Consider the following 21,127-nt stretch of genomic DNA (forward strand, 5'->3'; position numbering starts at 1 on the left):
TTGACCATGCATTGCTTCTGTGGTATTGCAAAGGCAAAGACAAATGCTTCCAGCCATCCATTGCACTAATGGATTGGTCATCAGCTGGCTGTCTATGTCCCGCATCAATATAGACCAAAGTACAGAGGGTTAGGCTATGCTATAGTGCACCTACCTGATGCATCAGAAGGTGCGAGGCCCTTGCTAAATTCTGTGCACAGACTTTGAGATCTATGCTTTAGACTGTATCTAAACCTGCTCCAACATGGACTGACATTCTGGCCTACTTTCAGCCGATGCGACTTGTCTGTCGCTGAACAGTCGCTTTTTATGTATTCAGCACCTATGTATAATGTTGTAAAAATGCTCTAGAAGCTAAAGTCGCAGAAATGTCACACATATTTGGCCTGCAACTTTCTGTGCGACAAATTCAGACAGGAAAAATCAGTATAAATCCTTAGAAAATTATCCCCCAGTGTCTCCATCTGCTGGCGGTATTGAATAAGCATTGCTGCACTGATGGGGTATGCATTAGACGAAAAAAAAGAAGAAAAAGAAGAATAATACGCCCAGAAAAGAGGCGAAAAGGAGAAAAACGTAAAAAAACGTGAAAAAAAAGTAAGAGGAAGAGAAGGGAAAAAAAGGTGGAAATGGGTTTAAAAGTGATTTCGGCGGAGAAATATATATATATATATATATATATATATATATATATATATATATATATACGCGCACACACACACATATATATAAACGTATTCTCCGTTGAGATATTGCAGCCGCTGCTGTGTCCAGGCCCAGGAGCCTTAGCACTGTGCTGTGATGTCACTCAATACCACTGACATCACTAGGTGTAAACAACATCTCTCCTTTGCTGTGTATGTGACTATGGAGCTGTTTGGTGATGTCGTCTATTATGGCCTTCATAGAAGCAACAGGAGATTGTTGCATCCATCTAGAACCCTCAGAACTACAGTGCTATGATGTCACTCACTTCCACAGGCCTTGCAGAGTGTAAACAACAACAACCCAGCTTTGTTGTGTATGTAACCATAGGGATTGTGATGTCACCTAGAACCTTCACAGCAGCGACAGCTTTATGAGGAGCATCAGCACTGCTCTGCCTGAGCAGAACCATCACCGCCATAGGTTGTCAAATAACCCGGATTTAACCCACACAGGTAAGTCCAATGGGGTGCAGGCATGTCCTCTATGCTTACAGCTTCCCGTGGGTGTTGGTTTGATACCGTTTGGGGACAGCCAAGGAGGCATCTGCAGGCAACAAAGGTAGGTGTGTGCTTGTGTGTGTGTTTCCTATGCAGATCCTAAGCCCAGTGTCACATGCAAGTAGGAGGAGTAAGAAGGGTTCCTGGCAAATCCGGGTTATGGATTGCATTTAAAAAGGCCCCGTGGGAGTGCAATGGGCCCCTGTCTTGCTGCTTAGCAATAATGGTATGGGTTTAGGTTCTGCTGTGTGTACTGGTGGTTGACTGCCCCCCAGCCCAGAGTGTGCATGGAAAATTGTCTGGCAGCCTCCCTGACAGCAAGCAGTGATAGTGCCCATGAAGGGGACCTTGTTGGGCCCGCCCCTTTCACGGTTATCGCTTCTCGGCCTTTTGGCTAAGATCAAGTGTAGTATCTGTTCTTATCAGTTTAATATCTGATACGTCCCCTATCTGGGGACCATATATTAAATGGATTTTTGAGAACGGGGGCCGATTTCGAAGCTTGCTTCCGTCGCCCTATGCATTGACCCGATATGGCAGTATCTTCGGGTACAGTGCACCACCCCCTTACAGGGTTAAAAAGAAAGATTCCTACTTTCATTGCTACCTGCTTGCTGGCTAGCCAGCTAGTCAGCCCTGTGGGCCTTGCTGCTGCTGCTGCTGCTGCTGCTGCAGCCAAAAAACAAAAGGTGGTGCTGCTGCTGCTTCTGCTGCTTCTGCTTGTGTCTGGCCGCTGTTGGAGCGTCCAGGCACAGGACTTCTGCTGCTGCTGACTAAATGGCCTCCTTAATTGGATCATTTGAGTAGCCAGCACACCTGTGCAGGTAGGGCATGACATGATAGGCAGCTGCCTTGATAGCGGGTGGGTGCTGAATGTTCCTAATTGACAAAATAAGATTAATGCTTATGAAGAAATATAAAATCTCATCCCTTCCCCAATATCGCGCCACACCCCTACCCCTTAATTCCCTGGTTGAACTTGATGGACATATGTCTTTTTTCGACCGTACTAACTATGTAACTATGTAACATAACATGGGGGGGTCTCCTGGCTGTTCACACAGGTGTGTCATTGCTGTACATTGACCATGCATTGCTTCTGTGGTATTGCAAAGGCAAAGACAAATGCTTCCAGCCATCCATTGCACTAATGGATTGGTCATCAGCTGGCTGTCTATGTCCCGCATCAATATAGACCAAAGTACAGAGGGTTAGGCTATGCTATAGTGCACCTACCTGATGCATCAGAAGGTGCGAGGCCCTTGCTAAATTCTGTGCACAGACTTTGAGATCTATGCTTTAGACTGTATCTAAACCTGCTCCAACATGGACTGACATTCTGGCCTACTTTCAGCCGATGCGACTTGTCTGTCGCTGAACAGTCGCTTTTTATGTATTCAGCACCTATGTATAATGTTGTAAAAATGCTCTAGAAGCTAAAGTCGCAGAAATGTCACACATATTTGGCCTGCAACTTTCTGTGCGACAAATTCAGACAGGAAAAATCAGTATAAATCCTTAGAAAATTATCCCCCAGTGTCTCCATCTGCTGGCGGTATTGAATAAGCATTGCTGCACTGATGGGGTATGCATTAGACGAAAAAAAAGAAGAAAAAGAAGAATAATACGCCCAGAAAAGAGGCGAAAAGGAGAAAAAACTTAAAAAAACGTGAAAAAAAAGTAAGAGGAAGAGAAGGGAAAAAAAGGTGGAAATGGGTTTAAAAGTGATTTCGGCGGAGAATATATATATATATATATATATATATATATATATATATATATATATATACGCGCACACACACACATATATATAAACGTATTCTCCGTTGAGATATTGCAGCCGCTGCTGTGTCCAGGCCCAGGAGCCTTAGCACTGTGCTGTGATGTCACTCAATACCACTGACATCACTAGGTGTAAACAACATCTCTCCTTTGCTGTGTATGTGACTATGGAGCTGTTTGGTGATGTCGTCTATTATGGCCTTCATAGAAGCAACAGGAGATTGTTGCATCCATCTAGAACCCTCAGAACTACAGTGCTATGATGTCACTCACTTCCACAGGCCTTGCAGAGTGTAAACAACAACAACCCAGCTTTGTTGTGTATGTAACCATAGGGATTGTGATGTCACCTAGAACCTTCACAGCAGCGACAGCTTTATGAGGAGCATCAGCACTGCTCTGCCTGAGCAGAACCATCACCGCCATAGGTTGTCAAATAACCCGGATTTAACCCACACAGGTAAGTCCAATGGGGTGCAGGCATGTCCTCTATGCTTACAGCTTCCCGTGGGTGTTGGTTTGATACCGTTTGGGGACAGCCAAGGAGGCATCTGCAGGCAACAAAGGTAGGTGTGTGCTTGTGTGTGTGTTTCCTATGCAGATCCTAAGCCCAGTGTCACATGCAAGTAGGAGGAGTAAGAAGGGTTCCTGGCAAATCCGGGTTATGGATTGCATTTAAAAAGGCCCCGTGGGAGTGCAATGGGCCCCTGTCTTGCTGCTTAGCAATAATGGTATGGGTTTAGGTTCTGCTGTGTGTACTGGTGGTTGACTGCCCCCCAGCCCAGAGTGTGCATGGAAAATTGTCTGGCAGCCTCCCTGACAGCAAGCAGTGATAGTGCCCATGAAGGGGACCTTGTTGGGCCCGCCCCTTTCACGGTTATCGCTTCTCGGCCTTTTGGCTAAGATCAAGTGTAGTATCTGTTCTTATCAGTTTAATATCTGATACGTCCCCTATCTGGGGACCATATATTAAATGGATTTTTGAGAACGGGGGCCGATTTCGAAGCTTGCTTCCGTCGCCCTATGCATTGACCCGATATGGCAGTATCTTCGGGTACAGTGCACCACCCCCTTACAGGGTTAAAAAGAAAGATTCCTACTTTCATTGCTACCTGCTTGCTGGCTAGCCAGCTAGCCAGCCCTGTGGGCCTTGCTGCTGCTGCTGCTGCTGCTGCAGCCAAAAAACAAAAGGTGGTGCTGCTGCTGCTTCTGCTGCTTCTGCTTGTGTCTGGCCGCTGTTGGAGCGTCCAGGCACAGGACTTCTGCTGCTGCTGACTAAATGGCCTCCTTAATTGGATCATTTGAGTAGCCAGCACACCTGTGCAGGTAGGGCATGACATGATAGGCAGCTGCCTTGATAGCGGGTGGGTGCTGAATGTTCCTAATTGACAAAATAAGATTAATGCTTATGAAGAAATATAAAATCTCATCCCTTCCCCAATATCGCGCCACACCCCTACCCCTTAATTCCCTGGTTGAACTTGATGGACATATGTCTTTTTTCGACCGTACTAACTATGTAACTATGTAACATAACATGGGGGGGTCTCCTGGCTGTTCACACAGGTGTGTCATTGCTGTACATTGACCATGCATTGCTTCTGTGGTATTGCAAAGGCAAAGACAAATGCTTCCAGCCATCCATTGCACTAATGGATTGGTCATCAGCTGGCTGTCTATGTCCCGCATCAATATAGACCAAAGTACAGAGGGTTAGGCTATGCTATAGTGCACCTACCTGATGCATCAGAAGGTGCGAGGCCCTTGCTAAATTCTGTGCACAGACTTTGAGATCTATGCTTTAGACTGTATCTAAACCTGCTCCAACATGGACTGACATTCTGGCCTACTTTCAGCCGATGCGACTTGTCTGTCGCTGAACAGTCGCTTTTTATGTATTCAGCACCTATGTATAATGTTGTAAAAATGCTCTAGAAGCTAAAGTCGCAGAAATGTCACACATATTTGGCCTGCAACTTTCTGTGCGACAAATTCAGACAGGAAAAATCAGTATAAATCCTTAGAAAATTATCCCCCAGTGTCTCCATCTGCTGGCGGTATTGAATAAGCATTGCTGCACTGATGGGGTATGCATTAGACGAAAAAAAAGAAGAAAAAGAAGAATAATACGCCCAGAAAAGAGGCGAAAAGGAGAAAAACGTAAAAAAACGTGAAAAAAAAGTAAGAGGAAGAGAAGGGAAAAAAAGGTGGAAATGGGTTTAAAAGTGATTTCGGCGGAGAAATATATATATATATATATATATATATATATATATATATATATACGCGCACACACACACATATATATAAACGTATTCTCCGTTGAGATATTGCAGCCGCTGCTGTGTCCAGGCCCAGGAGCCTTAGCACTGTGCTGTGATGTCACTCAATACCACTGACATCACTAGGTGTAAACAACATCTCTCCTTTGCTGTGTATGTGACTATGGAGCTGTTTGGTGATGTCGTCTATTATGGCCTTCATAGAAGCAACAGGAGATTGTTGCATCCATCTAGAACCCTCAGAACTACAGTGCTATGATGTCACTCACTTCCACAGGCCTTGCAGAGTGTAAACAACAACAACCCAGCTTTGTTGTGTATGTAACCATAGGGATTGTGATGTCACCTAGAACCTTCACAGCAGCGACAGCTTTATGAGGAGCATCAGCACTGCTCTGCCTGAGCAGAACCATCACCGCCATAGGTTGTCAAATAACCCGGATTTAACCCACACAGGTAAGTCCAATGGGGTGCAGGCATGTCCTCTATGCTTACAGCTTCCCGTGGGTGTTGGTTTGATACCGTTTGGGGACAGCCAAGGAGGCATCTGCAGGCAACAAAGGTAGGTGTGTGCTTGTGTGTGTGTTTCCTATGCAGATCCTAAGCCCAGTGTCACATGCAAGTAGGAGGAGTAAGAAGGGTTCCTGGCAAATCCGGGTTATGGATTGCATTTAAAAAGGCCCCGTGGGAGTGCAATGGGCCCCTGTCTTGCTGCTTAGCAATAATGGTATGGGTTTAGGTTCTGCTGTGTGTACTGGTGGTTGACTGCCCCCCAGCCCAGAGTGTGCATGGAAAATTGTCTGGCAGCCTCCCTGACAGCAAGCAGTGATAGTGCCCATGAAGGGGACCTTGTTGGGCCCGCCCCTTTCACGGTTATCGCTTCTCGGCCTTTTGGCTAAGATCAAGTGTAGTATCTGTTCTTATCAGTTTAATATCTGATACGTCCCCTATCTGGGGACCATATATTAAATGGATTTTTGAGAACGGGGGCCGATTTCGAAGCTTGCTTCCGTCGCCCTATGCATTGACCCAATATGGCAGTATCTTCGGGTACAGTGCACCACCCCCTTACAGGGTTAAAAAGAAAGATTCCTACTTTCATTGCTACCTGCTTGCTGGCTAGCCAGCTAGCCAGCCCTGTGGGCCTTGCTGCTGCTGCTGCTGCTGCTGCTGCAGCCAAAAAACAAAAGGTGGTGCTGCTGCTGCTTCTGCTGCTTCTGCTTGTGTCTGGCCGCTGTTGGAGCGTCCAGGCACAGGACTTCTGCTGCTGCTGACTAAATGGCCTCCTTAATTGGATCATTTGAGTAGCCAGCACACCTGTGCAGGTAGGGCATGACATGATAGGCAGCTGCCTTGATAGCGGGTGGGTGCTGAATGTTCCTAATTGACAAAATAAGATTAATGCTTATGAAGAAATATAAAATCTCATCCCTTCCCCAATATCGCGCCACACCCCTACCCCTTAATTCCCTGGTTGAACTTGATGGACATATGTCTTTTTTCGACCGTACTAACTATGTAACTATGTAACATAACATGGGGGGGTCTCCTGGCTGTTCACACAGGTGTGTCATTGCTGTACATTGACCATGCATTGCTTCTGTGGTATTGCAAAGGCAAAGACAAATGCTTCCAGCCATCCATTGCACTAATGGATTGGTCATCAGCTGGCTGTCTATGTCCCGCATCAATATAGACCAAAGTACAGAGGGTTAGGCTATGCTATAGTGCACCTACCTGATGCATCAGAAGGTGCGAGGCCCTTGCTAAATTCTGTGCACAGACTTTGAGATCTATGCTTTAGACTGTATCTAAACCTGCTCCAACATGGACTGACATTCTGGCCTACTTTCAGCCGATGCGACTTGTCTGTCGCTGAACAGTCGCTTTTTATGTATTCAGCACCTATGTATAATGTTGTAAAAATGCTCTAGAAGCTAAAGTCGCAGAAATGTCACACATATTTGGCCTGCAACTTTCTGTGCGACAAATTCAGACAGGAAAAATCAGTATAAATCCTTAGAAAATTATCCCCCAGTGTCTCCATCTGCTGGCGGTATTGAATAAGCATTGCTGCACTGATGGGGTATGCATTAGACGAAAAAAAAGAAGAAAAAGAAGAATAATACGCCCAGAAAAGAGGCGAAAAGGAGAAAAACGTAAAAAAACGTGAAAAAAAAGTAAGAGGAAGAGAAGGGAAAAAAAGGTGGAAATGGGTTTAAAAGTGATTTCGGCGGAGATATATATATATATATATATATATATATATATATATATATATACGCGCACACACACACATATATATAAACGTATTCTCCGTTGAGATATTGCAGCCGCTGCTGTGTCCAGGCCCAGGAGCCTTAGCACTGTGCTGTGATGTCACTCAATACCACTGACATCACTAGGTGTAAACAACATCTCTCCTTTGCTGTGTATGTGACTATGGAGCTGTTTGGTGATGTCGTCTATTATGGCCTTCATAGAAGCAACAGGAGATTGTTGCATCCATCTAGAACCCTCAGAACTACAGTGCTATAATGTCAATCACTTCCACAGGCCTTGCAGAGTGTAAACAACAACAACCCAGCTTTGTTGTGTATGTAACCATAGGGATTGTGATGTCACCTAGAACCTTCACAGCAGCGACAGCTTTATGAGGAGCATCAGCACTGCTCTGCCTGAGCAGAACCATCACCGCCATAGGTTGTCAAATAACCCGGATTTAACCCACACAGGTAAGTCCAATGGGGTGCAGGCATGTCCTCTATGCTTACAGCTTCCCGTGGGTGTTGGTTTGATACCGTTTGGGGACAGCCAAGGAGGCATCTGCAGGCAACAAAGGTAGGTGTGTGCTTGTGTGTGTGTTTCCTATGCAGATCCTAAGCCCAGTGTCACATGCAAGTAGGAGGAGTAAGAAGGGTTCCTGGCAAATCCGGGTTATGGATTGCATTTAAAAAGGCCCCGTGGGAGTGCAATGGGCCCCTGTCTTGCTGCTTAGCAATAATGGTATGGGTTTAGGTTCTGCTGTGTGTACTGGTGGTTGACTGCCCCCCAGCCCAGAGTGTGCATGGAAAATTGTCTGGCAGCCTCCCTGACAGCAAGCAGTGATAGTGCCCATGAAGGGGACCTTGTTGGGCCCGCCCCTTTCACGGTTATCGCTTCTCGGCCTTTTGGCTAAGATCAAGTGTAGTATCTGTTCTTATCAGTTTAATATCTGATACGTCCCCTATCTGGGGACCATATATTAAATGGATTTTTGAGAACGGGGGCCGATTTTCGAAGCTTGCTTCCGTCGCCCTATGCATTGACCCAATATGGCAGTATCTTCGGGTACAGTGCACCACCCCCTTACAGGGTTAAAAAGAAAGATTCCTACTTTCATTGCTACCTGCTTGCTGGCTAGCCAGCTAGCCAGCCCTGTGGGCCTTGCTGCTGCTGCTGCTGCTGCTGCTGCAGCCAAAAAACAAAAGGTGGTGCTGCTGCTGCTTCTGCTGCTTCTGCTTGTGTCTGGCCGCTGTTGGAGCGTCCAGGCACAGGACTTCTGCTGCTGCTGACTAAATGGCCTCCTTAATTGGATCATTTGAGTAGCCAGCACACCTGTGCAGGTAGGGCATGACATGATAGGCAGCTGCCTTGATAGCGGGTGGGTGCTGAATGTTCCTAATTGACAAAATAAGATTAATGCTTATGAAGAAATATAAAATCTCATCCCTTCCCCAATATCGCGCCACACCCCTACCCCTTAATTCCCTGGTTGAACTTGATGGACATATGTCTTTTTTCGACCGTACTAACTATGTAACTATGTAACATAACATGGGGGGGTCTCCTGGCTGTTCACACAGGTGTGTCATTGCTGTACATTGACCATGCATTGCTTCTGTGGTATTGCAAAGGCAAAGACAAATGCTTCCAGCCATCCATTGCACTAATGGATTGGTCATCAGCTGGCTGTCTATGTCCCGCATCAATATAGACCAAAGTACAGAGGGTTAGGCTATGCTATAGTGCACCTACCTGATGCATCAGAAGGTGCGAGGCCCTTGCTAAATTCTGTGCACAGACTTTGAGATCTATGCTTTAGACTGTATCTAAACCTGCTCCAACATGGACTGACATTCTGGCCTACTTTCAGCCGATGCGACTTGTCTGTCGCTGAACAGTCGCTTTTTATGTATTCAGCACCTATGTATAATGTTGTAAAAATGCTCTAGAAGCTAAAGTCGCAGAAATGTCACACATATTTGGCCTGCAACTTTCTGTGCGACAAATTCAGACAGGAAAAATCAGTATAAATCCTTAGAAAATTATCCCCCAGTGTCTCCATCTGCTGGCGGTATTGAATAAGCATTGCTGCACTGATGGGGTATGCATTAGACGAAAAAAAAGAAGAAAAAGAAGAATAATACGCCCAGAAAAGAGGCGAAAAGGAGAAAAACGTAAAAAAACGTGAAAAAAAAGTAAGAGGAAGAGAAGGGAAAAAAAGGTGGAAATGGGTTTAAAAGTGATTTCGGCGGAGAAATATATATATATATATATATATATATATATATATATATATATATACGCGCACACACACACATATATATAAACGTATTCTCCGTTGAGATATTGCAGCCGCTGCTGTGTCCAGGCCCAGGAGCCTTAGCACTGTGCTGTGATGTCACTCAATACCACTGACATCACTAGGTGTAAACAACATCTCTCCTTTGCTGTGTATGTGACTATGGAGCTGTTTGGTGATGTCGTCTATTATGGCCTTCATAGAAGCAACAGGAGATTGTTGCATCCATCTAGAACCCTCAGAACTACAGTGCTATAATGTCAATCACTTCAACAGGCCTTGCAGAGTGTAAACAACAACAACCCAGCTTTGTTGTGTATGTAACCATAGGGATTGTGATGTCACCTAGAACCTTCACAGCAGCGACAGCTTTATGAGGAGCATCAGCACTGCTCTGCCTGAGCAGAACCATCACCGCCATAGGTTGTCAAATAACCCGGATTTAACCCACACAGGTAAGTCCAATGGGGTGCAGGCATGTCCTCTATGCTTACAGCTTCCCGTGGGTGTTGGTTTGATACCGTTTGGGGACAGCCAAGGAGGCATCTGCAGGCAACAAAGGTAGGTGTGTGCTTGTGTGTGTGTTTCCTATGCAGATCCTAAGCCCAGTGTCACATGCAAGTAGGAGGAGTAAGAAGGGTTCCTGGCAAATCCGGGTTATGGATTGCATTTAAAAAGGCCCCGTGGGAGTGCAATGGGCCCCTGTCTTGCTGCTTAGCAATAATGGTATGGGTTTAGGTTCTGCTGTGTGTACTGGTGGTTGACTGCCCCCCAGCCCAGAGTGTGCATGGAAAATTGTCTGGCAGCCTCCCTGACAGCAAGCAGTGATAGTGCCCATGAAGGGGACCTTGTTGGGCCCGCCCCTTTCACGGTTATCGCTTCTCGGCCTTTTGGCTAAGATCAAGTGTAGTATCTGTTCTTATCAGTTTAATATCTGATACGTCCCCTATCTGGGGACCATATATTAAATGGATTTTTGAGAACGGGGGCCGATTTCGAAGCTTGCTTCCGTCGCCCTATGCATTGACCCGATATGGCAGTATCTTCGGGTACAGTGCACCACCCCCTTACAGGGTTAAAAAGAAAGATTCTTACTTTCATTGCTACCTGCTTGCTGGCTAGCCAGCTAGCCAGCCCTGTGGGCCTTGCTGCTGCTGCTGCTGCTGCTGCTGCAGCCAAAAAACAAAAGGTGGTGCTGCTGCTGCTTCTGCTGCTTCTGCTTGTGTCTGGCCGCTGTTGGAGCGTCCAGGCACAGGACTTCTGCTGCTGCTGACTAAATGGCCTCCTTAATTGGATCATTTGAGTAGCCAGCACACCTGTGCAGGTAGGGCATGACATGATAGGCAGCTGCCTTGATAGCGGGTGGGTGCTGAATGTTCCTAATTGACAAAATAAGATTAATGCTTATGAAGAAATATAAAATCTCATCCCTTCCCCAATATCGCGCCACACCCCTACCCCTTAATTCCCTGGTTGAACTTGATGGACATATGTCTTTTTTCGACCGTACTAACTATGTAACTATGTAACATAACATGGGGGGGTCTCCTGGCTGTTCACACAGGTGTGTCATTGCTGTACATTGACCATGCATTGCTTCTGTGGTATTGCAAAGGCAAAGACAAATGCTTCCAGCCATCCATTGCACTAATGGATTGGTCATCAGCTGGCTGTCTATGTCCCGCATCAATATAGACCAAAGTACAGAGGGTTAGGCTATGCTATAGTGCACCTACCTGATGCATCAGAAGGTGCGAGGCCCTTGCTAAATTCTGTGCACAGACTTTGAGATCTATGCTTTAGACTGTATCTAAACCTGCTCCAACATGGACTGACATTCTGGCCTACTTTCAGCCGATGCGACTTGTCTGTCGCTGAACAGTCGCTTTTTATGTATTCAGCACCTATGTATAATGTTGTAAAAATGCTCTAGAAGCTAAAGTCGCAGAAATGTCACACATATTTGGCCTGCAACTTTCTGTGCGACAAATTCAGACAGGAAAAATCAGTATAAATCCTTAGAAAATTATCCCCCAGTGTCTCCATCTGCTGGCGGTATTGAATAAGCATTGCTGCACTGATGGGGTATGCATTAGACGAAAAAAAAGAAGAAAAAGAAGAATAATACGCCCAGAAAAGAGGCGAAAAGGAGAAAAACGTAAAAAAACGTGAAAAAAAAGTAAGAGGAAGAGAAGGGAAAAAAAGGTGGAAATGGGTTTAAAAGTGATTTCGGCGGAGATATATATATATATATATATATATATATATATATATATATATATATATATATACGCGCACACACACACATATATATAAACGTATTCTCCGTTGAGATATTGCAGCCGCTGCTGTGTCCAGGCCCAGGAGCCTTAGCACTGTGCTGTGATGTCACTCAATACCACTGACATCACTAGGTGTAAACAACATCTCTCCTTTGCTGTGTATGTGACTATGGAGCTGTTTGGTGATGTCGTCTATTATGGCCTTCATAGAAGCAACAGGAGATTGTTGCATCCATCTAGAACCCTCAGAACTACAGTGCTATGATGTCACTCACTTCCACAGGCCTTGCAGAGTGTAAACAACAACAACCCAGCTTTGTTGTGTATGTAACCATAGGGATTGTGATGTCACCTAGAACCTTCACAGCAGCGACAGCTTTATGAGGAGCATCAGCACTGCTCTGCCTGAGCAGAACCATCACCGCCATAGGTTGTCAAATAACCCGGATTTAACCCACACAGGTAAGTCCAATGGGGTGCAGGCATGTCCTCTATGCTTACAGCTTCCCGTGGGTGTTGGTTTGATACCGTTTGGGGACAGCCAAGGAGGCATCTGCAGGCAACAAAGGTAGGTGTGTGCTTGTGTGTGTGTTTCCTATGCAGATCCTAAGCCCAGTGTCACATGCAAGTAGGAGGAGTAAGAAGGGTTCCTGGCAAATCCGGGTTATGGATTGCATTTAAAAAGGCCCCGTGGGAGTGCAATGGGCCCCTGTCTTGCTGCTTAGCAATAATGGTATGGGTTTAGGTTCTGCTGTGTGTACTGGTGGTTGACTGCCCCCCAGCCCAGAGTGTGCATGGAAAATTGTCTGGCAGCCTCCCTGACAGCAAGCAGTGATAGTGCCCATGAAGGGGACCTTGTTGGGCCCGCCCCTTTCACGGTTATCGCTTCTCGGCCTTTTGGCTAAGATCAAGTGTAGTATCTGTTCTTATCAGTTTAATATCTGATACGTCCCCTATCTGGGGACCATATATTAAATGGATTTTTGAGAACGGGGGCCGATTTCGAAGCTTGCTTCCGTCGCCCTATGCATTGACCCGATATGGCAGTATCTTCGGGTACAGTGCACCACCCCCTTACAGGGTTAAAAAGAAAGATTCCTACTTTCATTGCTACCTGCTTGCTGGCTAGCCAGCTAGCCAGCCCTGTGGGCCTTGCTGCTGCTGCTGCTGCTGCTGCAGCCAAAAAACAAAAGGTGGTGCTGCTGCTGCTTCTGCTGCTTCTGCTTGTGTCTGGCCGCTGTTGGAGCGTCCAGGCACAGGACTTCTGCTGCTGCTGACTAAATGGCCTCCTTAATTGGATCATTTGAGTAGCCAGCACACCTGTGCAGGTAGGGCATGACATGATAGGCAGCTGCCTTGATAGCGGGTGGGTGCTGAATGTTCCTAATTGACAAAATAAGATTAATGCTTATGAAGAAATATAAAATCTCATCCCTTCCCCAATATCGCGCCACACCCCTACCCCTTAATTCCCTGGTTGAACTTGATGGACATATGTCTTTTTTCGACCGTACTAACTATGTAACTATGTAACATAACATGGGGGGGTCTCCTGGCTGTTCACACAGGTGTGTCATTGCTGTACATTGACCATGCATTGCTTCTGTGGTATTGCAAAGGCAAAGACAAATGCTTCCAGCCATCCATTGCACTAATGGATTGGTCATCAGCTGGCTGTCTATGTCCCGCATCAATATAGACCAAAGTACAGAGGGTTAGGCTATGCTATAGTGCACCTACCTGATGCATCAGAAGGTGCGAGGCCCTTGCTAAATTCTGTGCACAGACTTTGAGATCTATGCTTTAGACTGTATCTAAACCTGCTCCAACATGGACTGACATTCTGGCCTACTTTCAGCCGATGCGACTTGTCTGTCGCTGAACAGTCGCTTTTTATGTATTCAGCACCTATGTATAATGTTGTAAAAATGCTCTAGAAGCTAAAGTCGCAGAAATGTCACACATATTTGGCCTGCAACTTTCTGTGCGACAAATTCAGACAGGAAAAATCAGTATAAATCCTTAGAAAATTATCCCCCAGTGTCTCCATCTGCTGGCGGTATTGAATAAGCATTGCTGCACTGATGGGGTATGCATTAGACGAAAAAAAAGAAGAAAAAGAAGAATAATACGCCCAGAAAAGAGGCGAAAAGGAGAAAAACGTAAAAAAACGTGAAAAAAAAGTAAGAGGAAGAGAAGGGAAAAAAAGGTGGAAATGGGTTTAAAAGTGATTTCGGCGGAGAAATATATATATATATATATATATATATATATATATATATATATACGCGCACACACACACATATATATAAACGTATTCTCCGTTGAGATATTGCAGCCGCTGCTGTGTCCAGGCCCAGGAGCCTTAGCACTGTGCTGTGATGTCACTCAATACCACTGACATCACTAGGTGTAAACAACATCTCTCCTTTGCTGTGTATGTGACTATGGAGCTGTTTGGTGATGTCGTCTATTATGGCCTTCATAGAAGCAACAGGAGATTGTTGCATCCATCTAGAACCCTCAGAACTACAGTGCTATGATGTCACTCACTTCCACAGGCCTTGCAGAGTGTAAACAACAACAACCCAGCTTTGTTGTGTATGTAACCATAGGGATTGTGATGTCACCTAGAACCTTCACAGCAGCGACAGCTTTATGAGGAGCATCAGCACTGCTCTGCCTGAGCAGAACCATCACCGCCATAGGTTGTCAAATAACCCGGATTTAACCCACACAGGTAAGTCCAATGGGGTGCAGGCATGTCCTCTATGCTTACAGCTTCCCGTGGGTGTTGGTTTGATACCGTTTGGGGACAGCCAAGGAGGCATCTGCAGGCAACAAAGGTAGGTGTGTGCTTGTGTGTGTGTTTCCTATGCAGATCCTAAGCCCAGTGTCACATGCAAGTAGGAGGAGTAAGAAGGGTTCCTGGCAAATCCGGGTTATGGATTGCATTTAAAAAGGCCCCGTGGGAGTGCAATGGGCCCCTGTCTTGCTGCTTAGCAATAATGGTATGGGTTTAGGTTCTGCTGTGTGTACTGGTGGTTGACTGCCCCCCAGCCCAGAGTGTGCATGGAAAATTGTCTGGCAGCCTCCCTGACAGCAAGCAGTGATAGTGCCCATGAAGGGGACCTTGTTGGGCCCGCCCCTTTCACGGTTATCGCTTCTCGGCCTTTTGGCTAAGATCAAGTGTAGTATCTGTTCTTATCAGTTTAATATCTGATACGTCCCCTATCTGGGGACCATATATTAAATGGATTTTTGAGAACGGGGGCCGATTTCGAAGCTTGCTTCCGTCGCCCTATGCATTGACCCGATATGGCAGTATCTTCGGGTACAGTGCACCACCCCCTTACAGGGTTAAAAAGAAAGATTCCTACTTTCATTGCTACCTGCTTGCTGGCTAGCCAGCTAGCCAGCCCTGTGGGCCTTGCTGCTGCTGCTGCTGCTGCTGCTGCAGCCAAAAAACAAAAGGTGGTGCTGCTGCTGCTGCTTCTGCTGCTTCTGCTTGTGTCTGGCCGCTGTTGGAGCGTCCAGGCACAGGACTTCTGCTGCTGCTGACTAAATGGCCTCCTTAATTGGATCATTTGAGTAGCCACACACCTGTGCAGGTAGGGCATGACATGATAGGCAGCTGCCTTGATAGCGGGTGGGTGCTGAATGTTCCTAATTGACAAAATAAGATTAATGCTTATGAAGAAATATAAAATCTCATCCCTTCCCCAATATCGCGCCACACCCCTACCCCTTAATTCCCTGGTTGAACTTGATGGACATATGTCTTTTTTCGACCGTACTAACTATGTAACTATGTAACATAACATGGGGGGGTCTCCTGGCTGTTCACACAGGTGTGTCATTGCTGTACATTGACCATGCATTGCTTCTGTGGTATTGCAAAGGCAAAGACAAATGCTTCCAGCCATCCATTGCACTAATGGATTGGTCATCAGCTGGCTGTCTATGTCCCGCATCAATATAGACCAAAGTACAGAGGGTTAGGCTATGCTATAGTGCACCTACCTGATGCATCAGAAGGTGCGAGGCCCTTGCTAAATTCTGTGCACAGACTTTGAGATCTATGCTTTAGACTGTATCTAAACCTGCTCCAACATGGACTGACATTCTGGCCTACTTTTCAGCCGATGCGACTTGTCTGTCGCTGAACAGTCGCTTTTTATGTATTCAGCACCTATGTATAATGTTGTAAAAATGCTCTAGAAGCTAAAGTCGCAGAAATGTCACACATATTTGGCCTGCAACTTTCTGTGCGACAAATTCAGACAGGAAAAATCAGTATAAATCCTTAGAAAATTATCCCCCAGTGTCTCCATCTGCTGGCGGTATTGAATAAGCATTGCTGCACTGATGGGGTATGCATTAGACGAAAAAAAAGAAGAAAAAGAAGAATAATACGCCCAGAAAAGAGGCGAAAAGGAGAAAAACGTAAAAAAACGTGAAAAAAAAGTAAGAGGAAGAGAAGGGAAAAAAAGGTGGAAATGGGTTTAAAAGTGATTTCGGCGGAGAATATATATATATATATATATATATATATATATATATATATATATATACGCGCACACACACACATATATATAAACGTATTCTCCGTTGAGATATTGCAGCCGCTGCTGTGTCCAGGCCCAGGAGCCTTAGCACTGTGCTGTGATGTCACTCAATACCACTGACATCACTAGGTGTAAACAACATCTCTCCTTTGCTGTGTATGTGACTATGGAGCTGTTTGGTGATGTCGTCTATTATGGCCTTCATAGAAGCAACAGGAGATTGTTGCATCCATCTAGAACCCTCAGAACTACAGTGCTATGATGTCACTCACTTCCACAGGCCTTGCAGAGTGTAAACAACAACAACCCAGCTTTGTTGTGTATGTAACCATAGGGATTGTGATGTCACCTAGAACCTTCACAGCAGCGACAGCTTTATGAGGAGCATCAGCACTGCTCTGCCTGAGCAGAACCATCACCGCCATAGGTTGTCAAATAACCCGGATTTAACCCACACAGGTAAGTCCAATGGGGTGCAGGCATGTCCTCTATGCTTACAGCTTCCCGTGGGTGTTGGTTTGATACCGTTTGGGGACAGCCAAGGAGGCATCTGCAGGCAACAAAGGTAGGTGTGTGCTTGTGTGTGTGTTTCCTATGCAGATCCTAAGCCCAGTGTCACATGCAAGTAGGAGGAGTAAGAAGGGTTCCTGGCAAATCCGGGTTATGGATTGCATTTAAAAAGGCCCCGTGGGAGTGCAATGGGCCCCTGTCTTGCTGCTTAGCAATAATGGTATGGGTTTAGGTTCTGCTGTGTGTACTGGTGGTTGACTGCCCCCCAGCCCAGAGTGTGCATGGAAAATTGTCTGGCAGCCTCCCTGACAGCAAGCAGTGATAGTGCCCATGAAGGGGACCTTGTTGGGCCCGCCCCTTTCACGGTTATCGCTTCTCGGCCTTTTGGCTAAGATCAAGTGTAGTATCTGTTCTTATCAGTTTAATATCTGATACGTCCCCTATCTGGGGACCATATATTAAATGGATTTTTGAGAACGGGGGCCGATTTCGAAGCTTGCTTCCGTCGCCCTATGCATTGACCCGATATGGCAGTATCTTCGGGTACAGTGCACCACCCCCTTACAGGGTTAAAAAGAAAGATTCCTACTTTCATTGCTACCTGCTTGCTGGCTAGCCAGCTAGCCAGCCCTGTGGGCCTTGCTGCTGCTGCTGCTGCTGCTGCAGCCAAAAAACAAAAGGTGGTGCTGCTGCTGCTGCTTCTGCTGCTTCTGCTTGTGTCTGGCCGCTGTTGGAGCGTCCAGGCACAGGACTTCTGCTGCTGCTGACTAAATGGCCTCCTTAATTGGATCATTTGAGTAGCCAGCACACCTGTGCAGGTAGGGCATGACATGATAGGCAGCTGCCTTGATAGCGGGTGGGTGCTGAATGTTCCTAATTGACAAAATAAGATTAATGCTTATGAAGAAATATAAAATCTCATCCCTTCCCCAATATCGCGCCACACCCCTACCCCTTAATTCCCTGGTTGAACTTGATGGACATATGTCTTTTTTCGACCGTACTAACTATGTAACTATGTAACATAACATGGGGGGGTCTCCTGGCTGTTCACACAGGTGTGTCATTGCTGTACATTGACCATGCATTGCTTCTGTGGTATTGCAAAGGCAAAGACAAATGCTTCCAGCCATCCATTGCACTAATGGATTGGTCATCAGCTGGCTGTCTATGTCCCGCATCAATATAGACCAAAGTACAGAGGGTTAGGCTATGCTATAGTGCACCTACCTGATGCATCAGAAGGTGCGAGGCCCTTGCTAAATTCTGTGCACAGACTTTGAGATCTATGCTTTAGACTGTATCTAAACCTGCTCCAACATGGACTGACATTCTGGCCTACTTTCAGCCGATGCGACTTGTCTGTCGCTGAACAGTCGCTTTTTATGTATTCAGCACCTATGTATAATGTTGTAAAAATGCTCTAGAAGCTAAAGTCGCAGAAATGTCACACATATTTGGCCTGCAACTTTCTGTGCGACAAATTCAGACAGGAAAAATCAGTATAAATCCTTAGAAAATTATCCCCCAGTGTCTCCATCTGCTGGCGGTATTGAATAAGCATTGCTGCACTGATGGGGTATGCATTAGACGAAAAAAAAGAAGAAAAAGAAGAATAATACGCCCAGAAAAGAGGCGAAAAGGAGAAAAACGTAAAAAAACGTGAAAAAAAAGTAAGAGGAAGAGAAGGGAAAAAAAGGTGGAAATGGGTTTAAAAGTGATTTCGGCGGAGAAATATATATATATATATATATATATATATATATATATATATATATATACGCGCACACACACACATATATATAAACGTATTCTCCGTTGAGATATTGCAGCCGCTGCTGTGTCCAGGCCCAGGAGCCTTAGCACTGTGCTGTGAATACCACTGACATCACTAGGTGTAAACAACATCTCTCCTTTGCTGTGTATGTGACTATGGAGCTGTTTGGTGATGTCGTCTATTATGGCCTTCATAGAAGCAACAGGAGATTGTTGCATCCATCTAGAACCCTCAGAACTACAGTGCTATGATGTCACTCACTTCCACAGGCCTTGCAGAGTGTAAACAACAACAACCCAGCTTTGTTGTGTATGTAACCATAGGGATTGTGATGTCACCTAGAACCTTCACAGCAGCGACAGCTTTATGAGGAGCATCAGCACTGCTCTGCCTGAGCAGAACCATCACCGCCATAGGTTGTCAAATAACCCGGATTTAACCCACACAGGTAAGTCCAATGGGGTGCAGGCATGTCCTCTATGCTTACAGCTTCCCGTGGGTGTTGGTTTGATACCGTTTGGGGACAGCCAAGGAGGCATCTGCAGGCAACAAAGGTAGGTGTGTGCTTGTGTGTGTGTTTCCTATGCAGATCCTAAGCCCAGTGTCACATGCAAGTAGGAGGAGTAAGAAGGGTTCCTGGCAAATCCGGGTTATGGATTGCATTTAAAAAGGCCCCGTGGGAGTGCAATGGGCCCCTGTCTTGCTGCTTAGCAATAATGGTATGGGTTTAGGTTCTGCTGTGTGTACTGGTGGTTGACTGCCCCCCAGCCCAGAGTGTGCATGGAAAATTGTCTGGCAGCCTCCCTGACAGCAAGCAGTGATAGTGCCCATGAAGGGGACCTTGTTGGGCCCGCCCCTTTCACGGTTATCGCTTCTCGGCCTTTTGGCTAAGATCAAGTGTAGTATCTGTTCTTATCAGTTTAATATCTGATACGTCCCCTATCTGGGGACCATATATTAAATGGATTTTTGAGAACGGGGGCCGATTTCGAAGCTTGCTTCCGTCGCCCTATGCATTGACCCGATATGGCAGTATCTTCGGGTACAGTGCACCACCCCCTTACAGGGTTAAAAAGAAAGATTCCTACTTTCATTGCTACCTGCTTGCTGGCTAGCCAGCTAGCCAGCCCTGTGGGCCTTGCTGCTGCTGCTGCTGCTGCTGCTGCAGCCAAAAAACAAAAGGTGGTGCTGCTGCTGCTTCTGCTGCTTCTGCTTGTGTCTGGCCGCTGTTGGAGCGTCCAGGCACAGGACTTCTGCTGCTGCTGACTAAATGGCCTCCTTAATTGGATCATTTGAGTAGCCAGCACACCTGTGCAGGTAGGGCATGACATGATAGGCAGCTGCCTTGATAGCGGGTGGGTGCTGAATGTTCCTAATTGACAAAATAAGATTAATGCTTATGAAGAAATATAAAATCTCATCCCTTCCCCAATATCGCGCCACACCCCTACCCCTTAATTCCCTGGTTGAACTTGATGGACAAATGTTTTTTTTTTCGACCGTACTAACTATGTAACTATGTAACATAACATGGGGGGGTCTCCTGGCTGTTCACACAGGTGTGTCATTGCTGTACATTGACCATGCATTGCTTCTGTGGTATTGCAAAGGCAAAGACAAATGCTTCCAGCCATCCATTGCACTAATGGATTGGTCATCAGCTGGCTGTCTATGTCCCGCATCAATATAGACCAAAGTACAGAGGGTTAGGCTATGCTATAGTGCACCTACCTGATGCATCAGAAGGTGCGAGGCCCTTGCTAAATTCTGTGCACAGACTTTGAGATCTATGCTTTAGACTGTATCTAAACCTGCTCCAACATGGACTGACATTCTGGCCTACTTTCAGCCGATGCGACTTGTCTGTCGCTGAACAGTCGCTTTTTATGTATTCAGCACCTATGTATAATGTTGTAAAAATGCTCTAGAAGCTAAAGTCGCAGAAATGTCACACATATTTGGCCTGCAACTTTCTGTGCGACAAATTCAGACAGGAAAAATCAGTATAAATCCTTAGAAAATTATCCCCCAGTGTCTCCATCTGCTGGCGGTATTGAATAAGCATTGCTGCACTGATGGGGTATGCATTAGACGAAAAAAAAGAAGAAAAAGAAGAATAATACGCCCAGAAAAGAGGCGAAAAGGAGAAAAACGTAA

The 21,127-nt window shown here is 45.9% G+C and overlaps 9 non-coding genes across 9 annotated transcripts; all 9 read left to right on the forward strand.

Annotated features, from left to right (window-relative positions):
* Positions 1 to 1,579: 1,579 nt before the first annotated feature.
* On the forward strand, positions 1,580 to 1,770 carry LOC130347258 (U2 spliceosomal RNA). The gene has a single exon (XR_008885223.1). It is a non-coding gene; the product is annotated as a U2 spliceosomal RNA (small nuclear RNA).
* Positions 1,771 to 3,866: 2,096 nt separating this feature from the next.
* LOC130347270 (U2 spliceosomal RNA) lies at positions 3,867 to 4,057 on the forward strand. The gene has a single exon (XR_008885234.1). It is a non-coding gene; the product is annotated as a U2 spliceosomal RNA (small nuclear RNA).
* Positions 4,058 to 6,144: 2,087 nt separating this feature from the next.
* On the forward strand, positions 6,145 to 6,335 carry LOC130347238 (U2 spliceosomal RNA). The gene has a single exon (XR_008885207.1). It is a non-coding gene; the product is annotated as a U2 spliceosomal RNA (small nuclear RNA).
* Positions 6,336 to 8,423: 2,088 nt separating this feature from the next.
* On the forward strand, positions 8,424 to 8,615 carry LOC130347237 (U2 spliceosomal RNA). The gene has a single exon (XR_008885206.1). It is a non-coding gene; the product is annotated as a U2 spliceosomal RNA (small nuclear RNA).
* A 2,092-nt stretch (positions 8,616 to 10,707) lies between these two features.
* LOC130347282 (U2 spliceosomal RNA) lies at positions 10,708 to 10,898 on the forward strand. The gene has a single exon (XR_008885245.1). It is a non-coding gene; the product is annotated as a U2 spliceosomal RNA (small nuclear RNA).
* A 2,098-nt stretch (positions 10,899 to 12,996) lies between these two features.
* LOC130347294 (U2 spliceosomal RNA) lies at positions 12,997 to 13,187 on the forward strand. The gene has a single exon (XR_008885256.1). It is a non-coding gene; the product is annotated as a U2 spliceosomal RNA (small nuclear RNA).
* Positions 13,188 to 15,274: 2,087 nt separating this feature from the next.
* LOC130347236 (U2 spliceosomal RNA) lies at positions 15,275 to 15,465 on the forward strand. Its single transcript, XR_008885205.1, has one exon. It is a non-coding gene; the product is annotated as a U2 spliceosomal RNA (small nuclear RNA).
* A 2,096-nt stretch (positions 15,466 to 17,561) lies between these two features.
* LOC130347248 (U2 spliceosomal RNA) lies at positions 17,562 to 17,752 on the forward strand. Its single transcript, XR_008885214.1, has one exon. It is a non-coding gene; the product is annotated as a U2 spliceosomal RNA (small nuclear RNA).
* Positions 17,753 to 19,837: 2,085 nt separating this feature from the next.
* On the forward strand, positions 19,838 to 20,028 carry LOC130347249 (U2 spliceosomal RNA). The gene has a single exon (XR_008885215.1). It is a non-coding gene; the product is annotated as a U2 spliceosomal RNA (small nuclear RNA).
* The last annotated feature ends 1,099 nt before the right edge of the window (positions 20,029 to 21,127 follow it).

Source organism: Hyla sarda, unplaced genomic scaffold, assembly GCF_029499605.1.
Source record: "Hyla sarda isolate aHylSar1 unplaced genomic scaffold, aHylSar1.hap1 scaffold_827, whole genome shotgun sequence".
NCBI lineage: Eukaryota > Metazoa > Chordata > Amphibia > Anura > Hylidae > Hyla > Hyla sarda.